The following is a 19062-nucleotide window of genomic DNA, read 5'->3' as shown; positions in this document are numbered from 1 at the left end:
CTTAAATGATCCACCCACCTCAGCTTCCCAAAGTGCTAGGATTATCACTGTCAGTGATGGGCATGAGCCACCATTCTTGGCCGCAATAGTTAATTCATACATTTTTATCTGCATTCTCTCATTTGTTACTTGACATATTTTGTTACTGTAATTTCTAGATCACAAACATGCATACATGTTTGTTATGGTTGTATCTTCTTGTTTTATTATTCCTTTTATCAGTACATACTGCCCCTCATGGCGTTTTTTTGTCTTGAATTTCATTTTATCAGATTGTTTCTTCAGCTTTCCTTCAGTTTATTTTTTTCCTATGATATTTTTCTCTCCTTTTATTTTTTTCAGTCTTTTTTGTGTCTTGTAGAAAATGTTGTTGGATTTTGGAACAGATGGACCAAGAACTTAAAATAAGCATGATAATATATTTAAGAAACTTAGGAATTCAGAATGGTATATTTTATCTGGTTTTTGTCCATCTCTTGATAGAGTTGTATGTACTCTTTGGGTGATTAATTATTTTGGTTCATGAGTTTCTTTTTCCTGGGGTTTTCAGCTACTGTGTTTGGTTATGTATATTGGGGAAATAATGGAAATCCCAGTTCAGTTCAAGTTCTTGTTTGCTGCTGAGAGGAGGATGATCCCCAGGCAACACAAAATCAGCATTGATCTTTCCTGATTGCTGTCACTTTACCATGTAACAATACTGGATACAGTTGTACTTTGAAACTCCTAGACATAGTGGAAGGAGACTTTCTTTTAAAATTATAATCTACCAGCCAGGGAACTTGTAAGAGGAAACGCTGGAACGGTGAATGCTGAGGATGGCTAATCAGCCTGCATCTATTTTCATTGAAACCTTACAGCCAGGCAAGGTGCCTCATGCTTGTAAGTCCAGCACTTTGGGAGGCCGAGGTGGGCGGATCACTTGAGCCCAGGAGTTCACAATCAGCCTGGGCAGCATGGCAAAACAGAAAATAGCTGGGCATGGTGGCATGTGCCTGCAGTCCCAGCTACTCGGGAGGCTGAGGTGGGAGGATTGCTTGAGCCTGAGAGGTTGAAGCTGCCGTGAGCTGAGATTGTGCCATTTTACTCTAGCCTGGGTGATAGAACCTGCCTCAAAAAACCAAACAAAACCTTATACTAGCAAGGCTCTTACCCTGTCCTGATTTTACTGTGTACACGCTTGGCAAGCAAGGGACAGGGAATGATTTTCCCAAAGTGTAAATGGGTGAGAACCAAGGACAAAATGTAAATGCTTTTTTTCACCCTTCCCCAAGTGGCCCTCCTACTCCCAGTCAGTCCTCAGCAAAGCATTATTTTCTGAAATTTTTTATTTGCTTTTATCAATGTAATACTCTATGTATATGTAATTTTAAAAATTAAAAAAACTATTAATACTAGGCTTATGATGTGAAACAGTTTCTTGCTTTACCTATTCCTTCCCACATTTCCTTTGTCTAGGCTTGTTTGTTTTCTGGTACATTACTTACCACTAGATTTCTTTTTTTTTTTTTTTTGAGACGGAGTCTCACTCTGTAGCCCAGGCTGGAGTGCAGTGGCCGGATCTCAGCTCACTGCAAGCTCCGCCTCCCGGGTTCACGCCATTCTCCGGCCTCAGCCTCCCGAGTAGCTGGGACTACAGGCGCCTGCCACCTCGCCCGGCTAGTTTTTTGTATTTCTTAGTAGAGACGGGGTTTCACCGTGTTAGCCAGGATGGTCTCGATCTCCTGACCTCGTGATCCGCCCGTCTCGGCCTCCCAAAGTGCTGGGATTACAGGCTTGAGCCACCGCGCCCGGCCACCACTAGATTTCTAAATAATGATTTTTAAATTTTTAGCATTTTCTATTGATTTACTATTATGGAACATGAGTTTAGCTCTTTTATACCACTCAGCCTTACCTTATCACTATTTTCCCTTCCTTTATCTTTCCCATTATAGTGTAGCAATATCAAGTGTTTACCTTATATTAACTATATATATATATTATGTTGACTCTTCCCAGTTGTGTATGATTACATTACCTTTCTTGGAAAATCTTTTGTTTTTCCTGAAGTTTTCTTGTTTGTTTTTTTTTTTTTTTTTCCGTTTTATTTTGTTTCCTTTGTCATTCTCATCTGTTAATTTCAGATTTTCTATTAAACTATAAAACCCCTTTACTTCTGTCCTTCCGTCCTTTCTTCCTTTTTTTTTTTTTTTTTTTTTTTGAGACAGTCTTGCTCTGTCGCCCAGGCTGGAGTGCAGTGGCTCAATCTTGGCTTACTGCAATCTCCACCTCCTGGGTTCAAGTGATTCTCCTGCCTCAGCCTTCTGAGTAGCTGGGATTACAGGCGCATGCCACCACACCTGTCTAATTTTTGTATTGTTAGTAGAGACTGGGGTTTGCTGTGTTGGCAGGCTGGTCTCTAACTCTTGACCTCAGGTAATCTGCCCGTCTCATCCTCCTGAAGTGCTGGGATTACAGACGTAAGCCACACTGCCTGGCCCCTTATGAGTTTATATGCTTTTTTTTTTTTTTATTCCCCTTACTGTCACTTTAGTAGGGTTTCAGAAGGCAGTAGAGATGAGTACTTATGTTCATTCTAATGTGGTTAAACTGAAATTAGTGTTGACTTTTATTTACTTATTTATTTATTTATTTTGAGATGGAATCTCACTCTGTTGCCCAGGCTGGCGTGCAGTGGCATTCTCTCAGCTCACTACAACCTCCACCTTGCAGGTTCAGGCGATTCTCCTGCCTCAACTTCCCAAGTAGTTGGCATTACAGGTGTGCACCACCACACCCGGCTAGTTTTGTATTTTTAGTTGATGGGGTTTCACCATGTTGGCCAGGCTGGTCTGGAACTTCTGACCTCAGGTGATCCACCCACCTTGGCCTTCCAAAGTACTGGGATTATAGGTGTGAGCCACTGTGACCAAGTGTTGACTTTTAAATTTTAAATTAGAAAGTGTTACTGTGATAAACTATACTTGAAAATCATATTTAGTTATTTGTAGGGTAATAATGTTACTGTGGAATAATGTAGCTGTGTGTGTGAACAAGTGGCTGATTAGACTGCATAGTTAACCTTTATGCTTTTAAGTACATAGAAATTGACAAATTGTTGAGTGGCATGTGAACTGTTTTGCCTGTAGGTCTTTGAGAGTTTATTGTTCATTTGTCCTTTTTTCCCCTATTTTTTCAGCTAAGCTCCTTAAGATGGAAGTTGTTCCTTAATAATGGCTAAAGCACTTTGGGAGTATGTTCTTTCATTTATTACACATAAGTTAGAAAGTCCTTATTACTGTAAGGCCAAGATGCTAACTTTATGAGGACCCAGTTTCTCCTAATCAAAAGTTCTTTTCCCCACCTCACAGAATAATCGCATATAGTAAAAGCTAATTTACCCATTCCTGAAGGTAAAATACTTATTCACTTTCACATATCTCTATATAGTACATTACTGGATGATGTAAATAACAATTGTTTTTCATTGTATCCTGAAGTACCCTAGAATCTTCTTAGGAAGACTAACTTAGATTCCGAAGGGTAGCTTGCCATTATCAAAAGATAGTACTCCATACTCTCCTGTCTCAGGAGAGACAGGAGACATCTTCTGTCTCATCTTTACATTCTAATCGGAAATTAAAGAAAATAGGAAGGTAGAGAACAGGTGAGAACAATAAGTGTATTTTGTTAAGCACTTGGTTCTTTGAATATTTTTAATCTGTGATATAGATGTTAAATTTGTTTTTTCCTCAGATGGTGTCTCACTTTGTCAGCCAGGCTGGAACGCAGTGGCATGATCTTGGCAAGGCGCAGCCACAACTTCCCAGGCTCAGTCTTCCTGTCTCAATCCCCCAAGTAGCTGGGATGCACCACCACACCTGGCTTTTTGTATTTTGCTAGAGATGGGGTCTCGCCATGTTGCCCAGGCTGGTTTCCAACTCCTGATAGAGCTCAAGCAATCCTCCCACCTCAGCCTCCCAGAGTTCTGGGATTACAGGCATGAGTCACCATTGCCAGCCAATATTAAATATTTGAATTAGGGCCGGGCGCGGTGGCTCAAGCCTGTAATCCCAGCACTTTGGGAGGCCGAGACGGGCGGATCACAAGGTCAGGAGATCGAGACCATCCTGGCTAACACGGCGAAACCCCGTCTCTACTAAAAACACAAAAAATTAGCCGGGCGAGGTGGCGGCGCCTGTGGTCCCAGCTACTCGGGAGGCTGAGGCAGGAGAATGGCGGGAACCCGGGAGGCGGAGCTTGCAGTGAGCTGAGATCTGGCCACTGCACTCCAGCCTGGGCGACAGAGCGAGACTCCGTCTCAAAAAAAAAAAAAAAAAAATTGAATTAGAATCAGTGCTAAATCATTGCATTCTACTCTAGGACTATGCCTGTTAATAGTGTATTCTCTTTACATTTTAGTTTATGGAGGATTTCTTTTTTTTGGAGATGGAGTCTCACTCTTGTCGCCCAGGCTGGAGTACAGTGGCGCCATCTTGGCTCACTGCAACCTCTGTCCCCCTGGGTTCAAGCGATTCTCCTGCCTCAGGCAGAAAGATCACTTGAGTATAGGAGTTCGAAGCCAGCCTGGGCAACACAGTGAGATCCCATCTCTACAAATAATTTAAATAAATAATGTGGGTGTGGTGGCCTGTAGCCCTAGCTACTTGGAAGGCTGAGGTGAGATGATCTCTTGAGCCCAGGAGTTTAAGGCTGCAGTGAACTATGATCATGCCACTGCATTCCAGCCTGGGTGACAGACCGAGACACCCCACCCACACCTTACACCCTCCCACAATCGTTAACCCTGTGTTAAGTTTTAAAAAGCAGGCCGGGGTTGGTGGCTCATGCCTCTAACCACAGCACTTTGGGAGGCCAAGGCGGGCAGATTGCCTGAGGTCAGGAGTTTGAGACTAGTCTGGCCGACATCTCTACAAACCCCATCTCTACAAAAAATACAAAATACAAAAATACAAAAATTAGCCAGGCATAGCCTATAATCCCATCTCAGGAGGCTGAGGTACACGAATCTCTTGAACCTGGGAGGTGGAGGTTGCAGTAGGTGGAGGTTGCAGTGAGCTGAGATCATGTCACTGCACTCCAGCCTAGGCGACAGAGTGAGACCCTGTCTCAAATAAAAAACGTTTGAACAAGCTAGTCTTCAGTAATTAGGTAATAACTGTCTTCTGCAGTTTTAATTTTAAAGGATCTATTTTGTGTGCTTTTTCAAAAGCGATAACGTATTTAAGGTAAACTTGAATGTTATTTGATGGAGTAAAATATGGATTGATGAGAGGGTTTTAAATCTTTTCAGTCTGTTGTTTCTTTTCCAAATGACTGTCCCCAGAGATACCATTTGTTACTCCCCTCCCTCCCTTCCTTCTTTCCTTTTTTTTTTTTGTGACGGAGTCTCACACTGTCGCCCGGGCTGGAGTGCAGTGGCACAATCTTGGCTCAGTGCAACCTCCACCTTCCAGGTTCAAGCGATTCTCCTGCCTCAGCCTCCCAAGTAGCTGGGATTACAGGCACCCGCCACCATGCCCGGCTAATTTTTTGTATTTTTAGTAGAGACGGGGTTTCACTATGTTGGCCAGGCTGGTCTTGAACGCCTGACCTCATGATCCACCTGCCTCAGCCTCCCAAAGTGCTGGGATTACAGGTGTGAGCCACCATGCCTGGCCTGTTGATCCACTTTAATAGTGGATAATAAAGCTTTATTGCTTATCATTTGGTATGATAAACAACCAAAGTTAGTGATTCTGATTTCTTCTTTTTTTTTTTTGAGACGGAGTCTCGCTCTGTCGCCCAGGCTGTAGTGCAGTGGCTGGATCTTAGCTCACTGTAAGCTCCGCCTCCTGAGTTTACGCCATTCTCCTGCCTCAGCCTCCCAAGTAGCTGGGACTACAGGCGCCCGCCACCTCGCCCGGCTAGTTTTTTTTTTTTTTTAAATTTTTTAGTAGAGATGGGGTTTCACCGTATTAGCCAGGATGGTCTCGATCTCCTGACCTCGTGATCCGCCCATCTCGGCCTCCCAAAGTGCTGGGATTACAGGCTTGAGTCACCGCGCCCGGCCTGATTCCTTCTTTATTCTCTTTTGCCTTTGCCATCATTATAACCCAGACTTTTGCTCCTTCATATCTGGTAGTTTAATTTAACCCTATTCGGTTGTCATGCAAACCTCATATCCAGAACTTCTTTCGTTATGTTAGCCCCTGCTTAAGGATTTGGGAGTGTCTTTCCCTGGTGACTAAATTAGACAGGACTGCCAAAAATAGTATAGGCAAACTGCTCATTTCTTTTCTTGTCAAAAAAATACATGTTTGACATATATTTCTGTCTTTGGCTCAATTATATGCTGTGTGCTCTCATTTTTTCCCACTGGTATACAAAAAAATGCGATCCTATAGTTTTTAAAAGTTGCTGACACACTTTGCTTATAGGAGTGGTTTTCTAGCTAAGCTTCTCAGAATCCTCAAAAATCTATGAATAGTCTGGTAAGTAGTAGAGTGTATTTCTTCTTTTTGGCTTGTGTCCTTTGCCTGTTTTACTATAGAAGGGTTTGTCTTTATGTCTTGATTTAGAAACACTCATATAACCCTTTGAAAAAAAATTTAAACATTTCCCCCATTTTATGGTTTTGCCTTTTTAAACATAAACGGTATGTTTTGTTATATAGAATTGTTTAACTTTTATTTTATAAAATTCATCTGTTATTTTCTTTAAGGTTTTTAATCTTTGGTGTCATGCCTCAAAAAAGTAACACTGGCGTGGTGGCTCACACCTGCTTTGGGAGGCCTAGCTGGGCAGATCATGAGGTCAGGAGATGGAGACCATCCTGGCTAACACGGCGAAACCCCATCTCTACTAAAAATACAAAAAATTAACCAGGCATGGTGGTATGCACCTGTAGTCCCAGCTACTCAGGAGGCTGAGGCAGGAGAATCACTTGAACTCAGGACGCAGAGGTTGCAGTGAGCCAAAATCGTGTGACTGTACTCCTCCAGCCTGTGCAACAGAGCGAGACTCCCAAAAACAAAAACAAAAAAAACAGAAAAAAAAAAAGAAGAAAAAGAAAGTACATGATAGTCTGGGCGTGGTGGTTCACACCTATAATCCTAGCACTTTGGGAGACCAGAGCAGGTGGATCACCTGAGGTCCCAGCTTGGTCAACATGGTGAAACCCTGTTTCTACTAAAAATACAAAAATTAGCAGGGCGTGGTGGTGTGTGCCTGTAATCCCAGCTATTTGGGAGGCTGAGGCAGGAAAATCACCTGAACCCGGGAGGCGGAGATTGCAGTGAGTCGAGATCAAGATTGCACTGCCACTTACTTCAGCCTAGGGGACAGAGAGAGACTGTCTCACCGCCCCCCCCCCCCCCGCCCAAAAAAAAAGTGCATGGTAGATTTAGGGTTTTTTGTGAAAGATTTAGAAAGAATATAATTGATGTTTATTTTGTACGTTTTGGAGTTGATACGCATTATCATTTTAAACTTTTATTAAGGACATTCTCCTAATATGGGGCAAAACTGATTACTAATTTTATTGGGTTTTGTTTGTTTGTTTTTTTGCAATGGAGTCTTGCTGTGTCATTCACTCTGCTGGAGTGCAGTGGCGTGATCTCGGTTCACTGCATGCTCCACCTCTCAGGTTCAGTGGATTCTCCTGCCTCAGCCTCCTGAGTAGCTGGAACTACTGGCATGTAGCATCACGCCTGGCCAATTTTTGTATTTTTAGTAGAGATGGGATTTCATCATGGCTCACTGCAACCTCTGCCTCCTGGGTTCAAGTAAGATGGGGTTTCACCATGTTGGCCAGACGCCTTGAACTCCTGGTCTCAAGCAATCCTCTTTCCTCAGCCTCCCAAAGTGCTGGTATTACAGGTAGGAGCCACCATGTCCGGCCTGATTACTAATTTTATCTGCTAATGTTCATATATATAAGTATGTGAGGTGTTAAAGATACCTCATTAATAAGGGCAGAAAAAAACAGAAAGGAAAAACTTCCTTAGCACTAGAATGTCTTCTTGTGGTGGAAAGCAGACAGACCTTTTAGCTTTGAACTCCTGTGTTCAGATCAGTTATTCAGGATGTCTTATCCTGACTGTTAAGGATCACATTTCTTAGATTAGCCATAACAAACCATCCATGAGTTATATGTATGTAACACATGGTAATAATAATAGAAACTTGGAGAGCCCAAAATGCTAAATAATTCTATTGTTATTAATAATTAAATCAACTATTTAAAAAGTTGTTATGAAAGTAATAACATACTTTGAACCTTTTCAGCTCTTCTGGAATTACTCCCACATTTCTAATTAGTCTTAATTTACCTTTTAAGAGGTGGGGTCTTGCTTTGTCGCCCAGGCTGGAGTGTGGTGTTGCAGTCATAGCCCACTGCTGCCACGAATTCCTGGGCTCAAACTGTTCTCCCGCTGAAGCCTACTGAGTAGCAGGTACTGCAGGCCTGCCACCAATCTCAGCTAACTTAAATTTTTTTTTTTTTTTTGAGACAGAGTTTCACTCTTGTTGCCCAGACTGGAGTGCAATGGCGTGATCTTGGCTCACTGCAACCTCCGCCTTCTGGGTTCAAGCAATTCTCCTGCCTCAGCCTCCTGAGTAACTGGGATTATAGGCGTGTGCCCACACCCGACTAATTTTTGTATTTTTAGTAGAGACAGAGTTTCGGTGTGTTGGCCAGGCTGGTCTTGAACTCCTGAGCTCAGGTGATGCGTCCACCTTGCCCTGCCAAAGTTCTGGGATTACAGGCGTGAGCCACTGTGCACGGCCAACTTTTAAAAATTTTTTCTAGAGATGGGGTCTTGACATGTTGCCCAGGCTGGTCTTTGAACTCCTGGGTTCAAGTGATCCTCCCACCTTGACCTCCCGAAGTGCTGGGATTACAGGTGTGAGCCACTGTTCCCAACTCCCTTCCTTCCTTCCTTCTTTCCTTCTGTCCTTCCGTCCTTCCGTCCTTCCTCTTGCTCTGTCACCTAGGCTAGAGTGCAGTGGTGTGATCTCAGCTCACTCACTGCAACCTCCGCCTCCCAGGTTCAGCGATTCTCCTGCCTCAGCCTCCCAAGTAGCTGGGACTACAGGCGTGCGCCACCAGCCCGGCTAATTTTTGTATTTTTTAGTAGAGACGGGGTTTCACCATATTGGCCAGGCTGGTCTTGAACTCCTGACCTTGTCATCTGCCTGTCTTGGCCTCCCAAAGTGCTGGGATTACAGGTGTGAGCCACCACGCCTGGCCTTCTAAATATTTTCAATGCCGCTTTTCATTTTTAAAATTTCTAGTTTGTTGTTAACTATCATACTTCCAATAAGGAAGATGAGGATTTCTCTCATTACTGCAACACCCCATCCCATAAACATACTCATTAGCTCCCCATATTTCCAGTAGTTACAGTTTTGGTTTAGACTAATTTTCAGTGTTTACATTAATATGACTATGTAAATAATAGTTCCGGTTGAACCATGTCATACACCATTATTACCTTTTCTTACACATGTAGTGTAGTGTTTTGTTTTTTGTTTTTGCTGGAATTCCTCTTCATCCCTCCACATTTAGTTTTTTTTTTTGAGATGGAGTCTCACTCTTGTCGGCCAGGCTAGAGTGCAGTGGAGCAATGTTGGCTCACTGCAACTTCCATTTCCCAGGTTCTAGTGATTCTCCTGCCTCAGCCTCCCGAGTAGCTGGGATTACAGGTGCCTGCCACCACACTCGGCTAATTTTTGTATTTTTAGTAGAGATGGGGCTTCATCATGTTGGCCAGGCTAGTCTCGAACTCCTGACCTCAGGTGATCTGCCCACCTCAGCCTCCCAAAGTGCTGAGATTATAGGCATGAGACACCGGTGCCCAACTCACATTTAGTTTTCTAATGTGCTTATCAGTAATTCATCCCTGAACTCTCTTTAAATACACATGGTTATCATACTTAACTGGAATGTAATTAACTTTTTTTTTTTTTTTTTGAGACAGAGTCTTGCTCCCTTGCCCAGGCTGGAGTGCAGTGGTGCGATCTCAGCTGACTGCAACCTCCACCTCCCAGGTTCAAGCAATTCTCCTGTCTCAGCTTCCCTAGTAGCTGGGACTACAGGTGCCTGCCACCACGCCCAGCTAATTTTTGTATTTTTAGTAGAGACGGGTATCACCTTGTTAGTCAGGCTGATCTCAAACGCCTGACTTCAGGCGATCCACCCGCCTGGGCCTCCCAAAGTGCTGGGATTACAGGCGTGAGCCACCGCTCCCGGCCCTTAGAGATCCTCTTTTGTGAAATGCCTGTTCAAGTCTTTTGCTCATTTTTTGGTGTTTTTGTATTTTCCTTATTCGTAGGAGTTCTTTATATACTGTGCATATTAAATAATTTGTTGGATTGTGTGTGTGAATCCGTATACATATATTGTGAATAACTTCTTCCACCCTGTGGCTTGCTCGTTCCCTGTTTTAATGATTTTTTTGATGAAACAGAAGTTCTTGGTTTTAGTAAAATCAAAATTATCAATGTTTTCTTTTATGGATATTACTTTTTGTGTCCTGTTTTAAAACTTTTGTCCCCTCTAGTGTCCTAAGTATTCCTATTTTTTGTGGTGGTAAAATATATATAACATAAAATTCACTATTTCAGTTTTAAGTGTATAATTCTGTGATATTAAGTGCATTCATAGTGTTGTGCAGCCACCACCATCATTCATTCCCAGAAATCTTTTCATCTTCCCAAACTGAAGCTCTTTACCCTTTAAACAATAACTCCTTCCCTCCTCTCTTCGGCCTCTGGTGGCCACTGTTCTATTTTCTGTCTTTCTGAATTTCACTGTTCTTTTTTTTTTTTTTTTTTTTTGGAGACGGAGTCTCGCTCTGTCACCCAGGCTGGAGTGCAGTGGCCGGATCTCAGCTCACTGCAAGCTCCGCCTCCCGGGTTCACGCCATTCTCCTGCCTCAGCCTCCCGAGTAGCTGGGACTACAGGCGCCCGCCACCTCGCCCGGCTAAGTTTTTGTATTTTTAGTAGAGACGGGGTTTCACGGTGTTAGCCAGGATGGTCTCGATCTCCTGACCTCGTGATCCGCCCGTCTCGGCCTCCCAAAGTGCTGGGATTACAGGCTTGAGCCACCTCGCCCGGCCTGAATTTCACTATTCTAAGTGCCTCTTACAAATGGAATTATGCAGTATCTGTCCTTTTGTTACTGGTGAATTTCAGTTAACGCAGTTTTCAAAGTTCATTCATGTTGTAGCATGTGTCAAAATTTTCCTCCTTTTTGAGGCTGAATAACATTCCACTGTATATGTTGCCACATTTTGTTTATCCACTTATTCATTGATAGCTACTTGGGATGCTTCCATGTTTTTTTTCCTTTTTTTTTTTTTTCCCTCCCTGCTATTGTGGATAAGCTGCCCTGAATATAGGTATGCAAATATCTGTTTGAATCCTTGCTCTTCATCATTTTGGGCTGTGTACCCAGAAGTGGAATTTCTGGATCATATGATAATTCTGTTTAATTTTTTTTTTTTTTTTAAGAGATTAAGCTTTGATATGTTGCCAGGCTTGAGTACAGTGGCTATTCACAGGTGTGATAATAGTACACTGAGACCTCAAATCCGGGGCACAAACAATCCTCCTGCTTTAGCTTCCTGAGTAGCTGGGACTACAGGCTTGCACCTCTCTGTGTCTGGCTGGTGTCTAGTGTACAAGTCTTTTGCTTCCTTGATAAAGTTTATTTCTAAATATCTTTTTCTTTCTGGTGCAGTTGTAGATGAAATTGCTTTAATTTCTATTTCGGATTTGTTGTTAGAGTATAGAAATGCAGCTGATTGTTTTGGGTACTAATGTGGATGTTGATTTTGAATCCTGCCACTTTGCTGAATTTATTATTTCTAACAGTTTGTATATGTGTGTGTATAATCTTTAGGATTTTCTATGAAGAACATCATGTCATCTTCAAGCAGAGGTAATTTTACTTCTCTCCAATTCAAATGCCTTTTGTTTCTTTTTCTTGCCTCATTGCTCTGGCTAGGACTTAAAGCATGAAGATGATCTTTTGTTTTCTTCTAGAAACTTTGCAGTTTTAGTTTTGCAGTTAAGTCTATGATCTATCTGTAAATACGTGAGACAAGAGTCAAGGTTATTTTTTCTATATAGAAAATATAGAATGTAGATATCCAGTCAGTCCAGTGGCATTGAAAAGACTATCCTTGAACAAAGGCACCACTGCAGTTCAGTGGTGCCTTTGTTGTAATATTAGTCTGTTTCTGGATGCTGTCTTCTTTTTTTTTTTTTTTTTTTTTGAGACGGAGTCATGCTCTTGTCGCCCAGGCTGGAGTGCAGTGGCCGGATCTCAGCTCACTGCAAGCTCTGCCTCCCGGGTTCACGCCATTCTCCTGCCTCAGCCTCCCAAGTAGCTGGGAGTACAGGCGCCTGCCACTTCGCCCGGCTAGTTTTTTGTATTTTTTAGTAGAGACGGGGTTTCACCGTGTTAGCCAGGATGGTCTCGATCTCCTGACCTCGTGATCCGCCCGTCTCGGCCTCCCAAAGTGCTGGGATTACAGGCTTGAGCCACCGCGCCCGGACTGGATGCTGTCTTCTATTCCATTTGGTTGTTTGGCCTTGCACCAATAGCACAGTCTTTTTTTTTTTTTTTTTTTTTTTTTTTTTTTTTTTAAAAGACTGAGTTTCACGCTCGTTGCCCAGGCTGGAGTACAATGACATGATCTCGGCTCACTGCAACCTCTGCCTCCTGGGTTCAAGTGATTCTCTTGCCTCAGCCTCCCAAGTAGCTGGAATTACAGGTGCCCATCACCATGCCCAGCTAATTTTGTATTGTTTACCATGTTGGTCAGGCTGGTCTCAAACTCCTAACCTCAGATGATCCGCCCTCCTTAGCCTCCCAAAGTGTTGGGATTATGGGCGTGAGCCACTGCGCCCAGCCAGCACAGTCTTTTTTTTTCTTTTTCTTTTTTTTTTTTTTGAGAAGGAGTCTCGCTCTGTCACCCAGGCTGGAGTGCAGTGGCCGGATCTCAGCTCACTGCAAGCTCTGCCTCCCGGGTTCCCGCCATTCTCCTGCCTCAGCTTCCCGAGTAGCTGGGACTACAGGCGCCCGCCACCTCGCCCGGCTAGTTTTTTGTGTTTTTTAGTAGAGACGGGGTTTCACCGTGTTAGCCAGGATGGTCTCGATCTCCTGACTTCGTGATCTACCCGCCTCGGCCTCCCAAAGTGCTGGGATTACAGGCTTGAGCCACCGCGCCCGGCCAACACAGTCTTAATTACTATAGCCTTATGATGTCTTGAAATCCGGCAATGTATGTCCGAATTTGTTGTTCTTTTTCAAAATTGTTTTGTTTGGTTATTCTATGGACTTTGCATTTTCATACAATAAATAAATACGTATTTATAAATTTTAGTATCATCAGTTTCCACACAGAAAACCTGCTGGAAATTTATTGGAATTGCATTCAATTTGTAGATCTATTTGGGGACAATGAACAACTTAATAATATTGAGTCTTTCAGCCTATGGAATGTGTTGTATATCTCTCTGTTTATTTGGGTCTTTAAAATTTTTCTTTTCGGTGTTTTATAGCGATTACACACATATCCCTATAGATTTATTTCTAGGTATTTGTTATACTACTGCATGTGGTATTTAAATTTTTATATTTTATTTTATTTTATTTGAGATGGAGTTTCGCTGTGTCACCCAGGCTGGAGTGCAGTGGCGCGATCTCGGCTCACTGCAACCTCTACCTCCTGGGTTTAAGCAATTCTCCTGCCTCAGCCTTCCAAGTAGCTGGGACTACAGACACATGCCAGCACACCTAGCTAATTTTCTTTTTTTTTCTTCTTCTTCAGTAGAGATGAGGTTTCACCATGTTGGCCAGGATGGTCTCGATCTCCGGACCTTGTGATCTGCCCACCTCTGCCTCCCAAAGTGCTGGGATTACAAGCGTGAACCACCGCACCCGGCCATAATTTTTCCTTTTTTTTTTTTTGAGACTGGGTCTCGCTCTGTTGCCCAGGCAGGAGTGCAGTGGCGTTAGCTCACTGCAAGCTCCGCCTTCTGGGTTCGTGCCATTCTCCTGCCTCAGTCTCCTGAGTAGCTGAGACTACAGGTGCCCGCCACTATGCCCTGCTAATTTTTTGTATTTTTTTAGTAGATACGGGGTTTCACCATTAACCAGGATGTTCTCAATCTTCTGACTTCATGATCCGCCTGCCTTGGCCTCCCAAAGTGCTGGGATTACAGGCGTGAGCCACCGTGCTCGGCCCATAATTTTTATTTTTAACACTGCCCCGCCCCTTTTTTGTTTTTTGAGACAGTCACGCTCTGTCGCTCAGGCTGGAGTGCAGTGGCATGATCTCAGCTCACTGCAACCTCAGCCTCCTGGGTTCAAGCAATTCTCCTGCCTCGGCCTCCCAATTAGCTGGGATTATAGGTGCGTGCCACCACGCCCGGCTAATTTTTTTGTGTTTTAGTAGAGACGGGGTTTCACCACGTTGGACAGGCTGGTTTTGAACTACTAACCTCAAGTGATCCACCCACCTCGGCCTCCTAAAGTGCTGGTATTACAGGTGCGAGCCACTGTGCCTGGCCAAAGACCCCCTCTCCCCACCCCGTTTTTTATAATTTGAATTCCCTCCCTTTTTGGCCTCCTGTTCTTCTTTTACAGATTTTATATCTTAACATTCTGAGAACATAAATTATATTTTTTGAGATTTTTTTTTTTTTCTCCAAGGTGTTTTGTTTCCTTTTGTGTTTGCCTCTAAGAATTTCTGGAAATCCATCTTGTTTGTTCATATTTAAGAGTCAGGTACTGAAAAGCAGATGAAAAGTTCAGCCCTGTGTGAAAGGCAAAATTTGTGAAGTGTTTAATGTTACTGTATGGTAATCTGACTGGGCTGATCTGTTTGGGAGGCCCCTATCTATTATTGTTTTGTGTGTTTCCTCTGTGGGAGATGATCAGCTACCTCAGAGAGGAATCTCTTCTCCTGCGTGGTATGTATACAGATTTGATTGCAAGTGTTGGAAGAGACAGGTGGAAAAAGGGAGTCTAGGATCTTACAATTCTGTAGTTAGATTTTTTTCTCTATTTTGATTTGTTTCCTGATCCCTGTGTTTCTGGTTTAGTTGTGACAGAGTAAACCTCTAGTCTTTAGTGTGGTGTGGGCTAGTCCTTGATTAGCCTGGGATAGAGGCTCTGTCTATAATATTTTTATTTTTATTTTATTTTTTTTGAGACAGAGCCTCACTCTGTCACCCAGGCTGGAGTGCAGTGATTCTCCTACCTCAGCCTCCCAAGTAGCTGGGATTACAGGCATGTGCCACCATGCCCAGCTAATTTTTGTATTTTTAGTAGAGTCAGAGTTTCACCATATTGGCCAGGCTGGTCTTGAACTCCTGACCTCGTGATCTGCCCACCTCGGCCTCCGAAAGTGCTGGGATTACAGGCGTGAACCACCGTGTCTGGCCATCTGTCTACTCACTTTTGACCAGTCCATCAATTAACCAGCATTATTTGCTGTCAGTGCCTCCGGTTGATGAGTTTTTCCCTGGTTCTGTGGAGAAAGTAAGCCTGTTCCTTGGTTTTCTGACCACAGTCTGGTCTTCTAAAGTATTTACTACATATTTTTCTGGTTTCCAACTTCCAAAATTTTGTTTCTTTTGGGTCCTCCCATTTGTCCTCATGGGTCTATGAGTTTAAAAATAAAAATCCCTTTTCTGTAAACTTAGTAAACCTAGTTTGTGAGGAGGCAGTAGTAAATATGTATGTTCACTGTTTTTTTACCAAAAGTCCAAATTTTTTTTCTACTGTTCCATTACCCTGCTGTTGGTTCTCTAGCATTTGTTTTTGGGAGGAAATGGCTTTACTTTCCAAGCTGAAAGAAACATTTTTTAATTACTGCATTAAAAAAAATACAGAGGAGGCTGGGCTTGGTGGCTCAGGCCTGTAATCCCAGCACTTTGGGAGGCCAAGGTGGGTGGATCACCTGAGGTCAGAAGTTCGAGACCAGCCTGGCCAACATGGCAAAACCCCATCTCTACTAAAAAATACAAAAAATTAGTCCGGCATGGTGGCACACGCCTGTACCCCCATCTACTTGGGAGGCTGAGGCAGGAAAATTGCTTGAACCTGGGAGGTGGAGGCTACAGTGAGCTATCGTGCCATGGTATTCCAGCCTGGGTAACAGAGCAAGACTGTCTCAAAAACAGAAAACAAAAAAGAATGTAGAGGGCCAGGCATCGTGGCTTACACCAGCACATTGGGAGGCTTAGGCAGGTGGATTGCTTGAATCCAGGAGTTCAAGACCAGCCTGGGCAACATGGCAAAACTCCACCTCTGCAAAAAATTTTTTAAAAGCTGGCTGTGGTGACTCATATCTGTCTGTGGTCCCAGCAACTCAGGAAGCCAAGGTGGGAGGATTGCCTGAGACCGGGAGGCAGAGGTTGCAGTGAGCTGTGATCATACCATTGCACTCCAGCTTGGGCAACAGAGCAAGACCCTGTCTCAAAACAAAAATAAAGGCTGGGCGCGGTGGCTCACACCTGTAATCCCAGCACTTTGGGAGGCTGAGACGGGTGGATCACGAGGTCAGGAGATCGAGACCATCCTGGCTAACATGGTGAAACCCCGTCTCTACTAAAAATTAAAAAAAAAAATTAGCCAGGCATGGTGGTGGGCGCCTGTAGTCCCAGCTACATGGGAGGCTGAGGCAGGAGAATGGCGTGAACCCGGGGGACGGAGCTTGCAGTGAGCTGAGATCACGCCACTGCACTCCAGCCTGGGCAACAGAGCGAGACTCCATCTCAAAAAAAATTAAATTAAATTAAATTAATGAATAAAAATTTTAAAATACAGAGAACTATCAGTATTAATATTGAGACTACAATAAAGTCTCCTTTTTAAGGTCTGTGCTTTTTAGAGTCTAATAAGAGGACAGGGATTTCCTGTTATTTATATTTCATTTTTATTTTGAGATAAGTATTATAGTAATTCTAAATTAAACTTTTTTCCGGGTTCAAGCAGTTCTTCTGCCTCAGCCTCCCGAGTAGCTGGAATTACAGGCGCCCACCACCACACCTGGCTAATTTTTGTGTTTTTAGTAGAGATGGGGTTTCACTATGTTGGCCAGGCTGGTCTTGAACTCCTGACCTCGTGATCCGCCTGCCTCAGCCTTCCAAAGTGCTGAGATTACAGGTGTGAACCGCCGCGCCCGGCCCCTAGACTGGGATTTTTTTTTTTTTTTTTTTTTTTTTTTGAGACGGAGTCTCGCTCTGTCGCCCAGGCTGGAGTGCAGTGGCGCGATCTCGGCTCACTGCAAGCTCCGCCTCCTGGGTTTTACCCCATTCTCCTGCCTCAGCCTCCTGAGTAGCTGGGACTACAGGCGCCCGCCACTGCGCCCGGCTAATTTTTTGTATTTTTAGTGAGACGGGGTTTCACCGTGGTCTCGATCTCCTGACCTTGTGATCCGCCCGCCTCGGCCTCCCAAAGTGCTGGGATTACAGGCGTGAGCCACCGCGCCCGGCCTAGACTGGGATTTTTAATTAAGATTCATAGTTTTGAGACAGGATAGTTCCCTTGAACCCCCTTCGCGGGCGGAACTGGGGTGGTTCGTTTCACTCCGCCCTCTGCTGGCCACTATTGGCGGGAGGGAGCGTGCGAGCAAGCGAGCCAGTGCGGAGGAACTGGAGCGAATGAACCAGCGGGTCGCTACTCTGGTAGGTGCAGGCTCTGTGAGGGCCCGCAGCAGCGTCCAAGCATGTTACAACCAATGCTCTTTTCAGCTCTGCAGTCCAGGGCCTGCCAAGTGCCAGCCAACTCAGTGGAGGGTCAGTCCGGATGGTGGCCTCTGACCTTTCGGCACCCTGTTCTTGTTTGGTGTCCAGAAAGAATCAGGTCACACGAACTGTTTGAAAGGTGATGAATGCAGAAGACTTTATTGAGCAGTGGGTGGCTCTCAGCGGAAAGGGAGGCTGGAAAGGGGATGGGAAGGTGATCTTTCCCTGAAGCCGAGCTGTCTCTGGCAGGTCCCTCTCCGAAGTCGCACTGTCTGAAGATAGCGGAAATTTTCTGTAGTCTCGTATGCTCAAGCTGCGTGTACCCTTGACACTCAGCCGCGTGTGTTGCTCTGCCAGCTGAAGTCTTTTATGGGCACAGGATAGGGGCGGAGCAGGCCAAAAAGGCAACATTTGGGCTGAAAAATAGGGTCAGCTGTTTTCACTTTGGGCAAACTTAAGGGTGGGGCTTAGCCAGGATCCCAGCCCTTCTGTCAGTTTGACCTTAAAACCTGCAGCACATTATATAGCCTCACTGGGGGGGATGTGTGTATACACACTTTTCTTTCCCACATACTATTATTGAACAATTTAAAGATTTGTAGTTGGCAGACTTTTGACACTTTCAGCAAGTTAATAAGAAAGCATGTTTTAACCACCCTTTTCTTGGGGTTGTGCTACTATCCAAGGAGTGCATAGCGAGGGCAGCACTGCTAATGCCTACACAGCACTCCCACCTCAGCTGGAGCTTTGCTTTACCTTGGTGCAATTTTTGGAAAAATGAAAACCTGCTCTACCCTCCCCCCCAAAAATATGTCTTGATTGCGTTTGCTGATGTTATGTTGGAAACATATCCTATGGCAGATGTGAGCTGATGACAGAGCAGAAAAACTCAGCAGTGGGAATATCCTCATTTCACACTAAATCCAGGCACAGATCCAAATACAACAGTAAATACTACATTTGCCATCAACTGAGCTATTACCGAGTACAATTATATTTAGGACTAGGAAACTTTTTCACCTATTTAATAGTATGTTAATAAATAGGTAGCAGGAATAATTGGGAGATATTTAATTATTCATATGTAATTGTTTTTTGGCCAGGCATGGTGGCTCATGCCTATAATCCCAGCACTTTGGGAGACTAGGGTGGGTGGATTGCTTGAGCTCGGGAGCTCAAGACCAGCCTGGGCAATACGGCAGAATCCTGTCTCTACTAAAAATGAAAAAAACTAGTTGGGTGTAGTGGTGCAGCCCTCTAGTCCTAGCTGCTTGGGAGGCTGAGGTGAGAGGATCGCTTGAACCTGGGAG

The 19062-nt window shown here is 44.0% G+C and overlaps 1 protein-coding gene and 1 non-coding gene across 3 annotated transcripts in view; both read left to right on the top strand.

Annotated features, from left to right (window-relative positions):
• UBE2R2 (ubiquitin conjugating enzyme E2 R2) overlaps positions 1-19062 on the top strand; it is a 114750-nt gene that overhangs the window by 42335 nt on the left and 53353 nt on the right. The window lies entirely within an intron of this gene.
• Positions 18404-18529, top strand: LOC114672919 (U4atac minor spliceosomal RNA). The gene has a single exon (XR_003723444.1). It is a non-coding gene; the product is annotated as a U4atac minor spliceosomal RNA (small nuclear RNA).

The sequence above is a fragment of the Macaca mulatta genome, chromosome 15 (genome assembly GCF_049350105.2).
Source record: "Macaca mulatta isolate MMU2019108-1 chromosome 15, T2T-MMU8v2.0, whole genome shotgun sequence".
Classification (NCBI taxonomy): Eukaryota; Metazoa; Chordata; class Mammalia; order Primates; family Cercopithecidae; genus Macaca; species Macaca mulatta.
This window is presented reverse-complemented; position numbering and strand designations above follow the sequence as displayed.